This window comes from Crocuta crocuta, unplaced genomic scaffold (genome assembly GCF_008692635.1).
Source record: "Crocuta crocuta isolate KB4526 unplaced genomic scaffold, BGI_CrCroc_1.0 scaffold236, whole genome shotgun sequence".
Lineage (NCBI taxonomy): Eukaryota > Metazoa > Chordata > Mammalia > Carnivora > Hyaenidae > Crocuta > Crocuta crocuta.
The window spans coordinates 486,824-501,749 of record NW_027530998.1 but is presented as its reverse complement, the minus strand read 5'-3'; the positions used below and the strand labels follow the sequence as shown (position 1 = coordinate 501,749).

Genomic DNA, 14,926 nt, shown 5'->3' with positions numbered 1-14,926 from the left:
TGTTTTTATTTGACATTATTTATTGTGGAAATGTAGATTGTCACAGATGCTCGGCATATTAGAACCAACTGATAGATTTTGGGTAAACTTTATTTCTGTAGTATTTTATAATTTATGTAACTTTGAAAAACTGTCATTTAAATAATTTAAATAGTCCTATATGTTTAAGTAATTAATAGAATTTTAAGGTAGTTGTCAAAGGAAGCTTATAATAGGCTGTTACCAATATAAAAGTTACAGGTTTTATTAGAGGCTAGTTCTTATCTTTTTAAAAAATTATTATTATTTAATTTATATCCAAGTTAGTTAGCATATAGTGCTATGATGATTTCAGGAGTAGATTCCAATGATTCATCCCCTACTTATAACACCCAGTGCTTAATCTAACTAGTGTCCTCACTAATGCCCCTTACCCCCACCCACAACCCCTCCAGCAACCCTCAGTTCTCTGTATTTAAGAGCCTCTTATGTTTTTCCCCCCTCCCAGTTTTTATATTATTTTTGCTTCCCTTCCCTTCTTTTCATCTGTTTTGTATCTTAAATTCCGCATGTTGAGTGAAGACATGATACTCGTCTTTCTCTGACTGGCTAATTTTGCTTAGCATAATGCCCTCTGGTTCTATCCACATAGCTGCAAATGTCAAGATTTCTTTCTTTTTGATTGCCAAGTAATATTCATGTGTGTGTGTGTGTGTGTGTGTTTGTGTTTGTGTGTGTACACACATGTTGGTAGCACTGCTATAAAGATTGAGGTGCATGTGTCCCTTTGAAACAGCACACCTGTATCCCTTGGATAAATACCTAGTAGTGCAATTGCTGGGTTGTAGGGTGGTTCTATTTTTAATTTTTTGAGGACCCTCCATACTGTTGTTCAGAGTGGCTGCACCAGTTTGCATTCCCACCAGCAGAGCAAAAGAGATCCTCTTTCTCCACGCCCTCACCAACATCTGTTGTTGCCTGAGTTGTTAATGTTAGCCATTCTGACTGGTGTGAGGTGGTATCTCATTGTGGTTTTAATTTATATTTCCCTGATGATGTGTGATGTTGAGCATTTTTTCCATGTGTCTGTTAGCCATCTGGATGTCTTCTATGGAAAAGTGTCTATTCGTGTCTTTTGCTGATATCTTCCCTAGATTATTCTGATCTTCAAAGCAAGGATTAACAACAATTTAAAGTTGGGGTACCTAGGTGGCTCAGGCAGTTAAGCATCTGTCTCTTGATTTCAGCCAGGTCATAAAATCTCACAGTTTGTGAATTTGAACCCCTACGTCAGGCTCTGCACTGACAGTGAGGAGACAGCTTGGGATTCTGTCTCCCTCTCCCTCTGCCCTTCCCCCACTCATGTTTTTTCTCTCTATCTCAAAAATAAATATTAAAAAAAAACTTGGTTAAAGTTGATTATACTAACATTGTAAAGAATATATAGCTTCTTAGTTACTATTATACATATTTTTGCCACCGTTCTAGAATGATGGCATCACTTCATAACCATCACTGGAGAGTCCTTTCTTATTGTTTATTTCAGAACTGTCTCCTAAGAATATAGGGCTTTATTATTTGATATATTTCTTACACTCTAATCCCCTTTTCAAAGAGAATCATGAAGAAACTGAATTTTAGGATTTTTTTTTCCCTTAAGGTAATTCATTTGTCTATATTAGTTTTATGGAATTTAAATGCTATAGCTCTTTTCCTTGCTGTATTTGAGTATCCATGTGTAATGATTAAATTAGTGTCTTTCATTGAATAAGTGTTAATTTAGACATTGTATGATACTTTCAATGTAGCCATTTATGTATACATTAAACTATAGTGTTTTTCATTTAATTTGTGTTAATGAAATTTTTGAATAAAAATTTGGGATGGCCAAGTTTAGAAACATTTCTAAAACTATAGCCAAGTATCACTGAGGAGGAATTTTAAGTTAACTCTCAGAAGCATAAATTTGGGAGTTTGTTGCATTTATTCTGAGGTATAAATTCATTCTTTCAGATGAAATAATCAAGTCTAGATTTCTACCTTATATGTATTTCATGTATCTCATATTTGTATTTCACATGTTTTTCAAAATATGATAGAAGGGATTTATTTTAAACTTTAAAAAATGTATTTATTTTGAGAGAGACAGAATGCGCAAGCAGGGGAAAGGCAGAGAGAGGAGAGAGAGAATCCCAAGCAGGCTCTGCGCTCACAGGGCTTGACCTCACAAACCATGAGATCACAACCAGAGCCAAAACCAAGAGTTAGATGCTTAACTAACTAAGCCACCTAGGCACCCCTAGAAGGGATTTATTTTAGAGCTAGAAGCTAGGCTAGTTGCTGACCCTAAGAATTCTGAATTTAGAGATAGTTTAAGTGGATTTGCTCAATTTCAACGAAGACTAGGAGTACAAATTTTAGATTGGATCTTAAACTTATTGGATCTCTTCATTAGTAATTATAATTGTGTATGTTGGAAAGCTTGGGTTAAATGTGATGGCAATCAGTGCCGTGCTATAGTTTGTTTTTATGCTGGGAAGTGATAATATTTTTTATTTACTTTTATATTTTATTTAAATCCAAGTTAGTTAATGTATTGTGTAATAATCGTTTCAGGAATAGAATTTAGTGATTCATCACTTACATATAACACCCAGTGTTCATCCAAACAAGTGCTGTCCTTAATGCCCATCACCCATTTAGTCCACACCCCCCCCAACACCTCAGTTTGTTCTTTGTATTTAAGAGTCTCTTATGGTTTGCCTCCCTCTGTTTTTATCTTATTTTTCCTTCCCTTCCCCTGTGTTCATCTGACTTGTCTTTGATTTATTTCACTTAGCATAATACATTCTAGTTCCATCCGCATTGTTGCAGATGGCAAGATTTCATTCTTTTTGATCATGGGAAGTGACAGTATTTTTTATATTTCATATAAGTACACAGCTGTTAATGCATTTATAATTTCTTTTAAGAATGTGACATCTGACTCTGTAGAATACCTTGGGCCTACTTGGAAGTGTGACTAGAAGAAATGCTACTGAGCAGAAGAAAGTAAAAAGGAATGAAACAAGGAGGCAACCAAGATTGATAGTATCATATTTATTATTAGACTCTCTTATGGCTGACAGATTTATATTAGGAAAACGATCTTTAGGAAAGAGTCAGGAAAGCAAAACAGAAGTTTGAACTTTCCATGATCTTTCCTTTGCCCTCCTTTACAACACCATCTCTCCATACTTAGCATGATAATTTTTAGCAACCCTGAACTGCGTATAATCCCCCTCTCTTGTGCGTATTTGGGACGGCGGGGGTGGTGGGGTGGAGGAAGGGAGGGAAGGATTTTACTTTCAAATAGCGCAGGCCACAGAAGCTCTATTGGCATTTATTAGTCAATAATAAAGTTGACTTATTGTGACTGTTTGATATTAAGTTACCAAGACTCTGCAAAATGCTAGGGATTTAATTTGTGTGATTTTACTTGCTAGTCAATTGATGCTATTTTTAGGGTAACATAAATGCCCTGAGGAGAAGTTACAAATAGGGGAATCATACATTCTGTTAGCTTATTTTCCTTTTTAACTCTTAGTAGTTTTTGGATGGTAAAGCAGTTTTTCCCCCAACTTCTGTTTTACCAAGAGACAGGAAAGCTTAAATACTCTATTTCCTGAGTGTATTTCTGATGGCAATATTATGAGTAATTATAAATTAATCAGTATGTCTAGTTCACATAACAAAAAATTTCCTTTATTCCTTTTTTCAGTCTACTCACTTTCCATCCCTAGCCCCTGGCAGCCACTTACTAGTTTTCTGTACCATTAGTTTTGATTATTCTGGAATGTCCTATAAATGGATTCATACAATACATAGTCCTGAATGAGTTGAGATACAATTGACATTTAACATTATGCTAGTTTTAGTTGTATGGCATAATGATTTTTATGTATATATATATTATGAAACGAATACAGCAGTAGGTCTGGTTAACATCCATCACCACACACAATTAGATGGGGTTTTTTTTCTTGTGATAACTTTAAAAATCTACTCTCTATCTTCTTTTTTAAAATAGGATCCATGCCCAACATGGGGCTCGTACTCCTAATCCCAGGCTCAAGAGTCTTATGCTCTATTGATTGGTCTAGCTAGGTGCCTCTAAAGATCTACTCTTGTAGCAACATTAACATATGTAGTACAGTATTTAAACTTTTTTTAAATGTTTATTTTTGAGAGAGTGGGTGCATAGAGGAGGAGCAGAGAAAGAGGGAGACACAGAATCTGAAGCAGGCTCCAGGCTCTGAGCTGTCAACAAAGAGCCCGACATGGCACTCGAACTCAGGAGCTTGTGAGATCATGACCTGATGCTTAATCACCTGAGCCACCCAGGCGCCTGTATATAATACAGTATTAATTCTAGCTACCATGTTGTACGTAATCCCCAGGACTTCTTTTTTTTTTTAACTTAAGGTTGTACCTTCCGACCCCCTTTACTCATTTTGCCTCTCAGTCTGTTCTGTGTCTATAAATTCATTTTTTAAAGATTACATGTGTAAGATCATACAGTCTTTGCCTGACTTATTTCACTTAGCATAATGCCTTTAAAATACATCCATGTTGTTGCAAATGAGATTTTCTTTTTTATGGCTGAATCCTATTTCACTGTGTGTGCATGTATGTGTGTGCGTGTGCATGTGTGTATTTTACCACATTTTCTTCACTCCCACATCTTCTTCATTCACTCATCTGCCAGTAGACATAAAGGTTGTTTGTAGATTTTGGCTATTATAAATAATGCTCCACTGAACATGGAGATGCAGATACCTTTGAGATAGTGATTTTGCTTCTTTGGATACATACCGAGAAGTGAAACTGCTGGATCATGTAGTAGTCCTATTTTTAATTTTTTGGAGAGCATATATATTGTTTTGTATAGTGGCTGCATCAGTTTACATTTCTACCAGCAGTACACAGGGCCTCCTTTTCTTTGCATCCTTGCCAACACTTGTTATCTCTTATCTTTTTTATGAGAGCTGTAGTTGTAGTTTTGATTTGCATTTCCCTGATTTAGTGATGTTGAGCCCCTTGTCATATATCTGTTGATGTTTCTTGGGAAAATATCTGTTCAGATCTCCTACCCTTTTTTAACTGGATTGTTTTACCTGTTGAGCTGTATGGGTTCTTTACATATATTTTGGATATTAATTCCTTATCAGATACATGATTTGCAAATATTTTCTCCCATTCTATAGGGTGTCTTTTCATTTTGTTGGTTTTCTTTACTAAGCAGGATTTTAGTTTGATGTAGTCCCACATCTTTGTTTTTTGTTGCCTTTGATTGTGGTGTCAAATCCAAAAATTGGGCCTAAGACTGTGTCAAGGAGCTTCCAGGAATTTAATGGTTTCAAGTCTTATGTTCAATTCCTTAAGCCATTTTGAGTTGATTTTTTAATACAGTGTAAGATGCAGGTCCAGTTTCATTTTTTTACACATGACTATTTAGTTTTGCCAACACAGTTTTCCCATTGTATATTCTTGGCTCCTTTGTTGTAAATTAATTGATCATATATGTGAGTTTATTTCTGGGCTATATTCTGTTGTATTGCTTTATATATCTTTTTATGCCAGTACCATACTATGTTGATTACTAATGGCTTTGTAATATAGTTCAGAATCAAAGATCATGGTGCCTCCAGCTTTATTCTTCTTTTTCAGAATTGCCCTGGCTATTCAGGATCTTGTGGTTCTATACGGATTTTAGAATTACCTGTTTTATTTCTCTGGGAAAATGCTGTTGGAATTTTAATAGGGATTATATTGAATCTGGATAGTATGGACGTTTTAGCAATATTAATTCTTCCAATCCATGAGCATAGACTATCTTTCCATTTCTTTTGTCATCTTCAGTATTTTCATCAATGTTGTACAGTGATCGTTGTACTGATTTTTCATCTCCTTAGTTAAATTCATTCCTAGGTATTTTATTCCTTTTGATGTAGTTGTAAATGGGATTGTTTTCTTAATTTCTCTGATACTTTATTAAGTCAGAAATGAAACTTGTGTATTTTGTGTCTTGCAACTCACTGAATTTATTAGTTTGACAGTTTTTTGGTGGAGTCTTCAGGGTTTTTTATATATAATGTCATCTGCAAACAGTTTTACTTCTTTTAGTTTGGATACCTTTTATTTTTCTTGCCTAATTGGTCTGGTTATGACTTCAGTGCTATCCATGTTGAACAAAAGTGCAAGAGTGGGCATCTCTGATCATAGAGAAAAAGCTTCCGGCTTTTACCATTAAGTATATTTGCTGTGGGCTTGTCATATGGCCTTTATTATGGTGAGGTACATGTGAGTTTGTAATGATACTTTTAATTTAGCATAATGCATTTGACATTCACTCGTGTTTATCATTAGTTTGATCCTTTTTATAACTGAGTAGTATTTCATTGTATGACTGTATCACTGTTTATCTGATTGTCAGTTGAAGATCATTTGAGTTTTTTTCAAGTTTGGGGGCTTATGAATAAAGTTGCTGCAAACATTTATGTACAGTTTTTTGTGAGAACATAAATATTTATTTTGCTAGGGATGAAATTGCAGGTTGTGTAAAAGTATGTTTAACTTGGTGAGAAACAACCAAACTACTCCAAAGTGGCGGTACTGTTTTGCCTTCCATAGTGAAATATGAGGGTATGTTTGGGTGTATGTATGTATATGTGTGTGTATATATATAAATATAAATGAATATGTGTTTATGTATATATAAACATACACACCAAGACAGGTATGTGTGTGTGGCATCCTTGTTGGCCCTAGGTATTGTCAGTGTGTAGTGATATCTCATTGTCATTTGAAGTTGGATCTCCCAAATGCTTACAGTTGAGCATTTTTCATTGCTTATTTTGTATTTGTGTGTCTTTGGTGAAATGCCTGTTGAAATCTTTTGCCAATGTTTTTATTAAGTTGTTTTTCTTGTGATTTTGTTTTGAGAGTTTCTTATATATTCTGGAGTGCTTTTTCAGATTTGTGTTTAGAAATATTTATTCTCGGGGTGCCTGGGTGGCTTAGTCGGTTGAGCATCCGATTTTCGCTTGGGTCATGATCTCGCGGTTCGTGGGTTCGAGCCCCGCGTCGGGCTCTGTGCTGACTGCCAGCTCCGAGCCTGCAGCCTGTTTCAGTCTGTGACTCCCTCTCTCTCTGACCCTCCCCTGCTCACGCTGTCTCTCTCTCTCCTAGAAATAAATAAAACATTAAAAAAAAATTTAAAAAAAAAAAAAGAAATATTTATTCTCAGTCCTGGGTATGTCTTTGCATTCATTTTTAAAAGAGGCGAAGTTTAAAATTTTCATGATAATTCAGTTTATCAGTATTTTTCTGATGTATCATACTTCGTGTGTTTTATCTAAGAAATATTTGCCTAATCCAAGGTCATAAAGATTTTTCTTTATTTTCTTGTATAAGTTTTGTGGTTTTTGCTTTTACACTTAAATTTATGATCCTTGAAGTTTGTTTGTGGTATAAGGTGTAGATTAATGCCTATTTATTTTTTGCATGTAGTTGTCCAATTGTTCTAGTAGCATATTTTTAAAAATCTGCACATTTGTGGAAAATCTATTGGCCATGTGGTTTCATTTCTAGTTTCTTAGTTCTGTTCCTTTGAACTCTTTGTGTCTATCCTTTCATCCATACAAAACTGTCTGGATTGCTATATCTTTATAGTAAGTCTTGACATTAGATAGTGGGTGCACCCAAGTTTATATATTGTTTATATATATTTTGTATATATTGTATATATATATTTTTTTTTTCAAAAGTATTTTGGCTGTTCTAGATTCCTGTATATAAATTTGAGAATTTGCTTATTGATTTTTACATGGGGAAATATTCTGAAGAGGTGAAAAATGACTTAAACCATGAAGGGTGGATAGGAATTGGACATTCGTTGAAAGAAATGAAAAAGTATATATCAGAGGAAATAGAAAACACAAGCTACACAAAAAAAGTGGAAGGATAAAAAGGAGTAGGGGGAAGAAATCATAATCCTGGAAAAATTGATGTGAAAATTTTGATCTGTTATCTCCCATTGTCTGCAGGATAATTAGATTGTGTTCGATATCTTTAGATAAGTGAGAGGCAATAAATAAATGCAAGAAGCATTAAAGCATAGTGATCGATAGGTAGAGACTAAGACCTAATTTGGAATTATAGGTGAAGAATCTAAAGCTTTTGTTGTCCAGATAAGTTACTGACGAAATAAAATGAAATTTGTCTAATTATTTTGAAGTGATTGGTAGATTTATAATCCCAGGTCTCCATTTTCCTTTCAGTATTTATGTTTTTATGTTGCTGTCGGTGTGTTCCATTATTCCACATACTACAGAAAATTTCAAATGTGCAGAAAATAGAATGTGTTCTATTCTGATTCTTCTGTTTTCCCTCCTCATAGTACTTTTTTTAGCTGACAAGTATACTATGCTACTTATAGACTTACTCCATTATAGAGTTAGAAGCTTCCTTTAGTTATCATTGTGGATTAACATAAAGCTATCTTTGGATTACCTTTAGAAAGAAGAATAGTTATCATTATGATATCTCATTTTCATCCAGGGACTTTATTGTCATGTATGCCTATGCATTTTGTTTGGGTAGGTAACTAGTTTGGGTGGGATTTGAAGTAGAACGGACTAGAAAGAAGACACATTGAATTGAAATATTTTTAGTTTTTTAGTAATCTCTACACCAAGTATGGGGCTTGAACTCATGACCCTACCATGAAGAGTAGCATGCTCTTCTGATTGAGCCAGCCAGGCACCCTGAGTCCAAGTATTTCTAAAGACCAAAAGAATCCTTGTTACTATTATCTAATTATTTGGTTTCTCAGTAAGGATCATAGAATAATGTCACGGGTTAGAAGAGTATTTAGCTATCACTTTAAATTAAATGTACTGATAAATGTTTAACCTCGTTATCTTTGGTCCATTCCCCAATATTAAAACTTGGGGGAGCCTCGATGGCTCAGTTGGTTAAGCATCTGATTTCTGCTCAGCTCATGACCTCACAGTTTGTGTGTTTGAGCTCCGTGCTGACAGTGTGGAGCCTGCTTGGGATTCTTTCTCTCTGCTCCTCCCTCACTTATGCTTTCTCTCTCTCTCAAAAATAAATAAACTTTAAAAAAATGTAAATGCTTCCCTGTATTTCTTTAAAAAAAAACATGAAAACAGAAACTTGCCTTTCTTGTCCCGTGAACTGTACTATCTCTACTTGTCCTTGACTATTCTATGCATTACCTATTACAGTTGGCCCTTGAACAATTTGGAGGTTAGGAAGGCCAACTCCGCCCCTCCCCCCATGCATTTGAAAATTCAGTAATGGCCTACTGTTGACTGGAAGCCTTACTGATAACAAACAGTCAATTAACACATACTTTGCATGTTACATATACATATATATGTTATATTGTATTTTTATAATAAAGTAAGCTAGAGAAAAGAATGATTAAGAAAATTGTAAGAGAAAATACATTTTCAGTAGTATAAAAATCTGCTTATAAGTAGACCTAAGCAGTTCAAACCCAACGTTTTTTAAGTGTCCTCTTCATTACCCTCCTCCTTTGTGATAAGAATGTTTTATTTTCCCTTTAGTTGCTGTACTCCTTCAGAATAGTGACAAGAGGGAGCAGTGCAACTACTTGATAAGGGGGGGAGGAAGATAGTAACAAGAAGTGCCAAATTCTTTATAGCATTATTTGGAAGTAAACTATTCTATAACTTTATTATTAAAGCAGTGGTATGAAAATGGTGTAAGCTGCATGAAGGCAAGAATGTTGGTTATCTTGTTTACTGTGGAAGTCCTAGTGCTTGGTGTAATACATAGGCCTCCAGTATTTGAATAAAATGTTAAACTGGTCAGAAACATAAAATTCCAAAAACCTGAGGTTATTTTTTTTAATAAAATTACTTTACCATCATAAAACATGGGTTTTGCTTTGTTTTGTTTAGTGTTTTGTGTTTTGTTTAGAGTGAGAGATAGTCATGAAAACTTTGGGGTTCTTTTTGAGTAGGCTCCATGCCCAGTGTGGGGCTTGAACTCATAACTCTGAGATCAAAAGTGGGGCTTGAACTTACGGCCCGGAAATCAGAAGTCGGGTGCTCCACCAACTGAGCCGCTCAGGTGTCCCAAACTTTTCGATTCTTTTTGAATGTTTGCATTATTATCATATGTGGACTTTAACTAAATATGTTAACTGCAGATAAATGCCACCAGAGAGGCCATTGGTATAGCTGTATAGTGGGAAATGCTAATGAAATCATTATCTTAGGGTATCTTTTAAGCTCTTGAGTGTCATCAGTCTTTATCAGTATGATCCTGCTCTGTGCAGTGTGATTTGCTAGGCACTGTTTTTTTAGTATCACCTGGTGAGCCCATTCAGGGAAGGTATACATTTTATACAGCAATTATAATGAGTAAGAGTTCTGTATAGTTAGATATTGATGAGGAAATAGAAACTTAAATGCTGCAGCACAAGGATTATTTTGCGTTATTAAAAAAAAGGTGAACTTAGATTTATTTTCTCAGAAAGGAAAATGGCCTTAATGCTTACGACCAGATGGGAAGGATTGATAATTAGTTAGGTGAGTATTCAGTAAATAACAAATAATGTGTTTCATAACCTTTGGGAATAAATGCCAATGTAAGACAGATTTACCTGAGAATGTGTAAAATACAATAAATCGTAGACATCTTGCTCTAAAATTTAAGCAGAAATATCTAGTGTGGGCCTAATTTTGTCTTCCTCTAACTTTGGGAAGTCTGCCAGCATCTGTATTTCTGCCAAGGGATTGCTTTGCAAACTACAGTTGAGATGACCATTTAATATTTGTATGGAAATAAATGCATGTCTAATGATTTTTATTTTAGGATGGAGTTAGAAGTCTCTGATTCATTATGAAACATTTTTTTGGTGGTTGTAGCATTCTTTCTTAGACTGAGTTCTAAGTAATAGTAATTGTGCTGAGCTATAAACTTGATAAAATGACCTTAAATTTAGACAGGATGTGAAAGGGAAGCTTTGGTTTAACACCATAAGTACTTGCATCTTTATATGTACTGTACAGGCTGCTCTTTTTTTTTATATAAGTTCCTCCAGATGACCACCTTTTAACAGAAGTCCAGTTCTTTTTTTTTTTTTTAATGTTTTATTTATTTCTAGGAGAGAGAGAGAGAGACAGCATGAGCAGGGGAAGGTCAGAGAGAGAGGGAGTCACAGACCTGTTTCAGTCTGTGACTCAGCTCTGAGCTGGCAGTCAGCACAGAGCCCGACACGGGGCCCGAACCCACGAACCGCGAGATGGTGACCTCAGCGAAAGTCGGACGCTTAACCGACTAAGTCACCCAGGTGCCCCAACAGAAGTCCAGTTCTAACCTTAAATAGTTTGCTCTGATTTGACTCATATTAAATTTTGTTTTGTTTTTGCTTGGGAGTAGGGAGCAGTTAATTTGTGTTATTTTATTGGCCTCAGATATAAAATCTGAGATTTGGGATTCTTAGTAATAGTGTATTTTGGTGTATTTCATAGATATTTTGTAATACGCTATTAATTGAAATAGCATTATATATAGGTATGTTGCATTTCATTTGTTGTTTTGGAAACTTCATTTAACATTTTTCTAGGGCAGGGGCACCAGGGTGGCTCAGTTGGTTAAATGTCCAGCTTTGGCTCAGGTCATGATCTCATGGTTTCTGAGTTCAAGCCCTGCATTTAACCCTGTGCTGACAGCTCAGAGCCTGGAGGCTGCTTTGGATTCTGTCTCTCCCTCTCTTTTTGCCCCTCTCCCACTCTCCCACTCTCTCTCTCTCTCTCTCAAAAACAAACAAACATTTTTAAAAAAACATCAAAAAATTTTCTAGGGCAAAGTAGCTCTAGTGTTATGTATAATAATATTGCTTGTAATTGAAAAAAATTGGAGTACATATTCTGTGAAGTTCATATTTTATAAGTTTATGTGAGGTTTGTCCTATAGAACAGAAGACTGAGAAACTAATGAAAATCTTCGCTATGTGGTAGTGATTAATCAGCCGTCAGTGGTGGAGATTAAAACTAGTTTACTTTTAGGATACTTCATGTAGGAAGTAAGAAATAGGACGTAATTTGGTTCTTTGGCCAGGACTCTCAGAAATTTTGCACTAGGATATGGGAAGGTTATGTAGGTGCTATGCTAAGATTGAATGAATGGAAAATGAGTGGCAGGTTTAAGCAAGTTTATGTAGTTAGCATTTGGGGAGCTATGTGGAGTATTTTTAATAGTGTTGAAATGGGGTCGAAGACTGAAAAGTTAGATAGATTGTGTTGCCAAAGGGGCTTTTATTGTACTCTTACAAGATCAGGATGCCCGGTATAAATTAGGTTGATGTAATGGGAGGATCCTTTGGGAACTGATGTAAGATGTAGTAAAAATTAGAAACTCATGGAAAAACCAATTCAAAAACCTGCCTGTATGACCAATTTGAAAAAGAAGATAGGGAAAGGAATTAGCTGTTAGGCTTTCCAAAATAAAACATTTCTATTTTTTAGATAAAAAGTATTCATCACTCAGTATTCAAGCCTTTGAATGACCTGTATGTGAGACTGTTAGAAACCATGCTATCAGTGTCGCATTTAAAGAGTTAAATACATTTGAATTAATATTTTATATTTTATTTTAAAATAGGTTTTTGTGGTATGTCTCCAATGTGCAAAGTTGATGCTGAGGAACTGAAAGGGAAAAAATAAAGCTGAATAAGAGGCTTCAATACTACCAACTTCCCAAATTTGAATTCTTTAAGTCTTTCGTAGCATTTTTGAAAACCTGATGTTTGAGACAGTAGTGATCACAACGATAGCCTCTACTAAATTGCTTGTTAATTAACCCAAATGTAAAATGTTACTGCTTTAATCAGATATCCAAATCTATATTCATTTTGAATTAAGTGACTTGTATTTTCATTGGCTTCCTAATCAAATCTGGAAGAGATCTCTGACTCCTAATATGGCAATATTAGTATTACTTTGGTTTTACATATAAACACTGTAAACATTTCATGGATTTGTTTTGCAGGAACAGATTTTATAAATTTTAGTGGATTTAGGAAGGTGGAAACTTGTGAAAATTAAAAAAAAGAAAAAATAGTGTTATAGAGTAGCTGATTTTAAGATTAGAATTAGAGAGCCAGAAGAGATGGCAATTATTGACCTATCTGGATTTTTAAAACTATTTAGGAGAATTGAACATGTGGATTAATTACCATTTCCTGGGAATAATTTTTAGAAAAGCATTGACTGAAAATTGGCTGTGAGATAGAAAAAGTAGGAGGAAGGTGGCATATTTCAGTATCGCAAAGCATATGTTCATTCCACAAATACATATTAAGGGCCTACTATGTGGAAGGAACCATATAGCAGTATAAAAATGATAATGCCCCCACACAGAAATATCTCATAGTCCCCTTAAGGAACATAACCATCCAGTGGGAACCATGATTAAAAACCATATTAAATTGATGTCTATATTTTATGAAGATGAATTAGAATTAATGAAACATTTGTTTTTGCATATTTTGCAGTCTTTAATTTTTTACCTGTCCTCAGTGTAGTTCATGGATTTGTAGCATGTCATTGGATTCGGATCTCTTTGTTTTGGCTTTCCTTAATCTTGCGTTTTTGTAAATTTTCATATTAGTATGCAGAAGTACTCACAGAGGTATAGATTCCTTGTGCACAGTAGAAATTCTGAAAACCTTGTTACCTAAATTTTATTTTTTGAAGTATTTTTCATGGGCCAAATGTGGTAGAAATCATCAAGTTTTTTCCCTAAGGAAAATGATTATATTCTTTGTGCTATATGAAGATCCTGAGATATGTATGGGAAATAAAAGGGTCAGTATTAACCAAATTGTATGATAAGATTAAAGCAGAAGGAAGGGCTTCACCTGGAAACCTGGAAGCAAACTACTATTAAAACATTAATAAATCTGGAAAACTTTCTCTTTACCCCTTTTAGTAAAGAGGAAAGTGACTATTTTACCTTCAGAAATAGGAGTAGATTATGGTGTAGGAGATTTTAATCCTATTCTTATAAACTAGGTTTGATTTTTTTTTGAAACATAGAATACCACTAATTTTTATTCTCTGTGTGTATCAAATTTCAGACAATGTGAAAGTAAATTACTTTGAATTATAAATTCTAAAGTTGGAAACACTCTGAGTTAGACACTTGGTTTTGGGGGTGTGTGTGTTTGAGAAATAATGAGCAAAGAACCAGATATTTTTAAAAAATGAGACAATTTACAGATAGTATGTAGGATTTTAATTAGGCCCAGGACTTTGTCATTTGCTATTACTGCTATATCTGAACTGGATTTTATTTTCTGCCAACTACTAAGCAGTAACTCTTGTATTGGACCCTTTGAATGGTTACTTGTAGGGCCATTTATCATATGCTTCATACATTGCACACTTGAGGATTTTTATATCTAGTTATTATTCATGATCAGTCAGTGATTATTTTGGCAGTTACATGAAAAAGACTATATAATAATACTAGTTTCAGTTACGTGGCCATTTAACTCATCATTCCAAATTGGATACTTTTGAGAGTAAAAAGGAATGATGTTACCTAAGAACAACAGATTAAACCAAGACTGGCTTGTACTAAGATAATATCCATTCTGTAGGATGCTTTTGACTGCAAGTAATAAAAAGAATACAACCTAAACTAGTTTAAACAATAAGCAAAGTATATTGGCTTGTATATTCAAAAAGCCCAGTGTTTGGGAGCCCTGCAGGTATGATTTGGTGAAGACTCTGGCTTTGTCTATTTTCTAGACTCTCTGACTTCTTTGGTTGGCTTCCTTTAAAATCATTGGGTGGTTGCCAGTAGCAATCTGGGCTATATTTTTCCTCTTCTATGATTAGGA

At 34.7% G+C, this 14,926-nt stretch overlaps 1 protein-coding gene across 2 annotated transcripts in view; it reads left to right on the top strand.

Annotated features, from left to right (window-relative positions):
* The window catches only part of CNOT6L (CCR4-NOT transcription complex subunit 6 like), a 115,922-nt gene that overhangs the window by 26,219 nt on the left and 74,777 nt on the right, over positions 1-14,926 (top strand). The window lies entirely within an intron of this gene.